The sequence below is a fragment of the Dipodomys ordii genome, unplaced genomic scaffold, assembly GCF_000151885.1.
Source record: "Dipodomys ordii isolate 6190 unplaced genomic scaffold, Dord_2.0 Scaffold3, whole genome shotgun sequence".
NCBI lineage: Eukaryota > Metazoa > Chordata > Mammalia > Rodentia > Heteromyidae > Dipodomys > Dipodomys ordii.
This window is the reverse complement of record NW_012267219.1, coordinates 27,469,169-27,476,402: the sequence shown is the minus strand read 5'-3', so window position 1 is coordinate 27,476,402 and position 7,234 is coordinate 27,469,169.

The window sequence follows — 7,234 nt, the reverse complement described above, 5'->3', positions numbered from 1 at the left end:
TGTAATTCCTAGGGTACTCAGAAGGCTGAAATCTGAGGGTCACAGTTCAAAGCCAGCCCAGGCAGGAAAGTCTTGTGAGATCACCAATAAACTACCCAGAAAAAGCTGGAAATGGCTCAAGTGTAGAGTGCTGGCCTTGAGCACAGAGAGGCTCAGAGGCAGTGCCCTGAGTTCCAGCCCCAGGACCAGCAAAAAATAAAAGCAAAGCTTTTCTGTTAAAGTCACTTGGAATTTGTTAAAAACGGTTAAGATATTTCTGGAGTACTTTTTATTAAAACAGAACAAAAAACTATGAAAGCAACTCAGCTTTAAGAACACTTTGGTGAAAAGCTAGAGGTAGTAAGTAGTACATGCCTTAATCCCAGTCAATACTCAGGAGGCTGAGACAAAGTTTGAAATCTGGAGGTCAGCCTGACTACTTACATCTTATTTCAAACTAATAATCATAACTTCGTGAGCTAGAATAGTTCAGTAGTACAGTGCTTGCCTAACAAAAGCAAGAGTAAATTCAAGTTCTAGTACTGCAAAAAAAAAAATTATAAAAGTAGTTTTCCAGAAGCCCAAACTAGAAGGTATACTTTAAAATCTTCCAAAAAATTTTTTTTTCGGTGGTGGCCCTGAGTTTTTTTTACTCAAGGTTACTGCTCTACCACTTTGAGCCACAGCACTTCTGGTTTACTGGTGGTTAACTGGAGGTAAAGAGTCTCATACACTTTCCTGCCTGGGCTGGCTTTAAACCTTGATCCTCAGTAGCGAGGATTACAGGTGTGAGCCACTGGCCATCTGTCTCTCAGAACTTTTTCCTTTCCTTTTTTTTTTTTGTGGGACTGGGAATGTAGCCCAAGCCTTGCACATGCTAGGTAACTGTTCTACCACTGAGCTTATATCCCCAAATTTGAGCTTGATGAAAATATATATGATATAGCCAACTGAAACTGTGACATGAATTTTGGGATAAGTACTATGCACAGTGATTATTCTTGCTAGATATAAATTCATTCTTAGTTTCATTATACTTTTTAAATTACTAAAAGCATACTAACTGGCCAGTCATACCTGTAATCCTAGCTACTTAGGAGGCTGGATCTGAGGTGGTGGTTCAAAGCCAGCCAGGGCAGAAAAGTCCCCACCAGAAAACGAGAAGTGGTGCTGCAGCTGAAAGTGGTATAGTGCTAGACTTGTGCCAAAGAGCTCAGAGACAGTGACCATATCTGAACTGGAATCATCTAATATAATAATACTTTTGTAACCTGTTATCACCTCTAACAGGTTCTCCTCACTGGGGATGTTTTAAGTGTGCCAACTAGACCAGATGCGGTGGCACATGCCTGTGATCCTAGCACTCAAGAGGCTGAGGCAGGGAGATTGTGAGTGTCAGGTCTGCCTATGCGATATAGTGACACCCTATCTCAAACAAATAAATGTAACATGTAAACTAAAGAATGCTGTTCAGCCAGGAGCCAGGGGAGGCTGAGATCTGAGGATCGCATTTCAAAGCCAGCCCAGGCAAGAAAGTCCATGAGACTCTTTATCTCCAATAATCTACTCAAAGCTGGAAGTGGTCCTGTGGCTCAACTGGTAGAGCACTGGCCCTGAGCATAAAGAAGCTCAGGGAGAGTGCCCACGCCAAAGTTCAAACCCCAGGACTGGCAAGAAAAAAAGGAAAGAAAAAGAAAAGAATGCTGCTCAGGATCCAGGTTTGCAATTATATTTGCAGAGGTTGGGCCAAATGGCCATATACTGCTATTTTTGCTTCAGCTTTCACCCCTAATGGTGATGGTCAGCCTCTGGAAACAACCACTACACATTGATATTTCTGTTCAAGGGTAAGGGGGAAGAAAAGAATGCAGGTAAACCAAGTGATTATTTTGTGAATTGAAGCTACTTAGAAAAAGCAGTTCTGGGTTACTATTCCTCCTCACATTATAGTGAATCAGGATACCATAAATGGTTAAAACTATGTGTTAACCTACTGGTCCCTACATCTAAACATTTCAGAAGAATTTACTCAAAACCAGACCAGCAGCAAATCAGGAACATCTACAAACAGCCATGTTGAAAGACTGCAGGTTCAGAGCGAGGAGATGGCTCACATCTGAAACTCCAGCTACAAGGCAGATGGAGCAGATTTCAGTTTGAGGCCAGCAAGGAAAAGGTTAAGTGGCACTCCTATCTTAACAAACAAGATGAACCTTATCTGAACTTGAGACCCTGAGTTCAAATCCAGTACTGCCAAAGAGGGGGGAAAAAGACTACAGGTTATGCAACAGTTGTTTGTATACACACAAATGAATATGTATCACACACATGTTAATCCATACATACAAATATTAATAGCTATTAGTAGGCAAATTAACACTATTTTTTGGACTATAGAGACAGAAGATTTAAAAAAAAAGGTACTACATGGGCTGGGAAGGTGGCTCAGTGGTAGAGCACTTGCTTGCCTTGCATGCATGAGGCCTCAGCACCACATAATCAAAAAGAAAAAAGCAGGAAGTGGGGCCGTGGCTCAAGTGGTAGAGCGCTAGCCTTGAGCTGAAGAGAGAGCTGAGGGACAGTGCCCAGGCCCAGAGTTCAGGCCCCACGACCGGACGCCCCCCCCCCCAAATGTACTACAAAGATTTGCTTAAGTCAAAGTAGGGTGTGCTGGATTGGTAAGAGTTTCTCCCAGCATATGCACGTTTTGAATTGATGGGGTAAACCTTTTTACAATTAGAGAAAGCCTCAATGATATACTAAGACCTTGATATACTAAATCCCCAAGGGAGGTAGGGGGACAAGATGCCAATCCTTATAGAAGTGGCTTCCCTTCAATTGGATTGTTTAGTGGTCAAGACGACCTTCCTGAGCTCTAGAAGAGCTGTACCCCACATGAGTGCAATTAAAAGGCAAAAAAAAAAGGCTAATATTTAATTATGACAAAATGGTCTCCATTTGAAGAAAGTATCTTCAATACTTAAATACCAGGTAAATACAAATATACCTAATTCTAAGTATACATATGCTACATGGAATTTCTACTAATATTTCTCTTTAGGGTGGTTACTATATTAAGACAGCGGTAGTTATGTTTTGAGACCTTTTCCCACCAAGTCTTGGTTTTAATGTAAGATTCTGTACAACTTGGACTTTCCCAGTACTTTCAGCCGTAAAGCAGACTATGGATAGAAGATGCAGTCTTGGGCTCCAAAAGTTTGAGATCTAATTAGTGCAATCTGTCTACCACATGTAGACTTGTAACAGCACCTACATTCTACTTGTGGGATCAAGTCATTACTACCTCCCCTAGCAGTCTACTCCCTACTCTGCTGTCAGACCACTGCTATGACTGAAGGCCTCCAAAATTGAAATGTTTGAACCAAAGAGTCCCTTTGCTTGCCTAGAATGTTCTCAGCCTTCCACTTGAGATAGTTACACTTCCAGCTCATTACATGTCCTTTTCAATTAGTCATTTGTCTAAACTCCCACTACAGAATATATTACTTAGAAGCCAAAGCTTCAGCTTTGCCTCCACCACTGTTCAAATATGTATGCAAATGTATTCAACGGAATCCACTTTTGGTTACCTATTTATAAAGGAACTGCCATCTTTCATTGCACAAGGACTCCAGCTACTCTATAGGGCAATTATCTGTGGGCTTGTCTGGAAGCTCCACCAGCCAACATGAAGGTGAGGGTTTCCCACAGAAATAACCAGCTTGAAAGAAAGGCTGCCAAATGAAAATTAAGTTTAGAAACAAAAAAAGATCTTTGGGACAAGAATCTCTTGTCATCTTGGGACAAGTTACTTTTTTTTGAGGGGGGTGGGGTACCAGTCCTGGGGCTTGAACTCAGGGCCTTGACACTGCTCCTGAGCTTTTGTCCTCAAAGCTAGTACTTTCCCACTTGAGCCAAAGCTTCACTTCCAGCTTTTTGGTGCTTAATTGGAGATAAAGAATCTCATGGACTTTCCTGCCTCGGCTACCTTTGAACCATGATCCTAGATCTTAGCCTCTTAAGTAGCTAGAATTACACGTGTGAGCTAGTGCCTAGCAAAACAAGTTACTTTTGTGGGGCTGGGAAGTTGGCTCAGTGGTAGAGCGCTTGCTTTGCGTGCCTGAGGCCCTGGGTTCGATTCCTCAGTACCATATAAGCAAAAAGAAAAAAAAAGCCGGAAGTGGCGCTGTGGCTCAAGTGGTAGAGTGCTAACCTTGAGCTGAAGAGCTGAGGGACAGCACTCAGGCCCAGAGTTCAGGCCCCACAACTGGACCAAAAAAAAAAAAAAAGTTACTTTTGTTACCTAATTCATTATTTGAATTTTTGCCACAGAACCTCATTACAGTAGCTCAGGATAGCCTCAACTTCAAATGCTGGCTGTGTACCAATACCATGCCAGGAGCCTCAATTTCTATTTCTTCTTTTTTGCCAGTCCCGGGACTTGAACTCAGGGCCTGGACACTGTCTCTGAGCTACTTTTTGCTTAAGTCTATAGCATTCTACCATTTGAGCCACATCGCCACTCTGGATTTTTCTGTTTATGTGGTACTGAGGACTTGAACCCAGGGCTTCATGAAAGCTAGGCAAGCTCTCTACCCCTGAGCCACATTCCCAGCCCTTAATTTCTTCTTATACAAATAAATAAAATAAAACTTACCTCACCAGGAAAAAAAATGATAAAAACATATTTTATGTCCTAGTCAGGACCCAGGTGCTCTTAATCCAGCAGAAACATTTTTATCCTATCGGTGTAAAGCTAGCAACAGAATTTCAAGTGTGGAAGCAAATTCATGCTTTCCTGGATATCTTACTGTTTTGCTAAGTTTACTCTGTAATTATCATGTAATAAAAAGAGATTCAACTCTACACACCCACAGAAAGAAGATTCTGAAGACCTAAACCAGATGTGAAAAGTTGGCTGCACATTTTACTTAAGAGAATTCCAGAGTCTTCCCTCAGAGCATATCCTCTAACAAGCTGATTCACTTGGCTCCTCATCCTACAAGGTTATAAGATTTACAGTTTTTTTGAGGGGCGGGGGTAGATGGAAGGGCAGGGATGGGAAGGGGAAACGAAGGAGGAGGCAACAATACTTGATAAGAAATGTACTCATTACCTTGCTCATGTAATTGTAACCCCTCTGTCCGGTATTTTCACAATAAAAAAACTTATTTACAGTTTCACATAATGGAGTTCTCTGGCATACCACCTCCAAACCTTGCTTCTTACTTCACTTTATCTAAGGACACTAGTTTCTGGACTCAACTAGAGACTATGAATTTGATAATTTTTTTTATAGCAGGCCTAAGTTCCTGGTGCCCCCCCACTTCAAAACCTCCAAATGCTAGGCAAGCCACTGAGCTATATACTAACTATACTAAGCCCTGTCCCCCCAGTAGAAACAATTTCCAAGCACAAAAAACAATCCATCTGCTAGCAAAATTCCTGAAACTCTTGTCAGTTTTGCCACACCCACAATAGGGATCATTCCAGTCCCCCCCTTCCCCCTAGGGGCTAACATTTTTCACATAGCCTGAACTTCCAAGTTCATAATATGACCAGACTTCAAATATAAAACTTCCAGAAAGGCTTTTGATGTCCCAAATTCACTCACTAACACAGCATATTCTCCACTTGCTATGGGCCAGATCCTTTGCCAAGAGCCCAACACACGTGGTGTGGTGCGGGAACTGGACCCCCAATTCTGACTCTACCACTTTCCTAACTGTGTCGTTTGGTCAAAGTGCTCTGCATGGTCTTCTCACCTATAAAACAAGTAAAACCAGCACTACCTCTTAAGTGTTAAAAGGGATCAAATGTAACAAACTTTCCTCGGGAGGAGCCTACACACACTGCTAATTTCCGGAATTGTATTATACAACGCTGAGCTATTCTGACAAGATCCTGATCTATCTAGATCTCTAGGGGCCATACTTCTATAGTGCCAAGTTTGCTCTGCGCAAACATACTATTCCTTCAAAGGTCTTCCAACCTTTTTGCAGAATGCATTTAATGCCTGTTCATGCTATAAATATTCAACAACTCTCCTAAATAGATCCATCTCAAAGATACCACTTTTTTTCACAGTCCTTCAGGGTTTAGGTTTCACACGTAATACCCCACCACCACCACGAGCTTAGTTTATCTAATAAAGACAACAAAAACGTATCAGGCAAAAGGAGCTGAAAGAGCCAGTTTTTCAAGCACGTGATTTTTCTTAACAAGAACTAAACCTGAGTGCGCGCTTCTGCACCAGCATGAGGAAGCCATTAAACCCCCACTCTCCAGCTCTGGCCTGGTGCTTTATTGGAGACGGTTATGGAAGAACTCAGCACGTTATCCACCCCCCCCATTTGAGTAGAGCAATTGATTTTTTTTAATATAAAAAGGACCTTTCATCGGCGACCGAGGGACTTAGGACTGGCTTCTGCAAATTTTCAAACTGGATAAACGTACCGCAGTTAGTAAAAATCGTTGTCGGGGGGAGGGGGGGGGACACAAACCCCAAACCCCTAGGGCCTATCTATCGACCCGGTGTTAGAGAAGGCTGCCGGCTTCCCCTTGGAACAAAGGCTGCTCTTTCCAGATGCCAAGCCAAGCAGCCTCCGTCCAGACGCTGGGAGCCCGAGATTACTGATCGGAAAGTCCAAGTCCGGCCCATCTGGTCCCAATGCTACCCCCGCCCCCCCATCTTTCTGTGGTCGGAAGAACTTTACAAGAGGAGGCCCCCCCTTTTTTTTAAACTTTTCTTTCTTGAATCAAGTTATCATTCTGCCCACGGGCTTGTGAGTTAATGGATCCACTTAAAGGTAAACCGCCCGGACTGGGTGGAAGAGGTGTTTCGTTCTGCTGAGTGTTTCTCCCCGCTTTGCAGCCCAAGGCCGTTCGCGAGTCCCCAAACAAGGCCACCCCCCTCCCCCGCCGGCGCACACGGCTCTGACATGGCCGGAAGAGGCCGGGGAGGCCGAGGGGGCTCGGCCGCGGCTCGGCTCTCGCCCTCGCTGCCCTCGGTGGGCCACCCTGGCTTCACCCGGCTTCGAAGTTCCCTTCGCCAGTTAAGATCGGGGTGGCTGCCGCTAGGCGAACCCCAAACGCCCCGGTCTCCTTTGTCTCCCCTATCAGCCCTGGGAAAGGAAGGAAGGAAAGAGGGCGGAGGGAAAAGGGAGAGGAGAGGGACGAGAGTGAGAGAGGAGAACACAAAGGGGGATGGGGGCCGGGTGGGGGAGGCCCGGCCCCTCCCCGCCCAGCCGCGGGC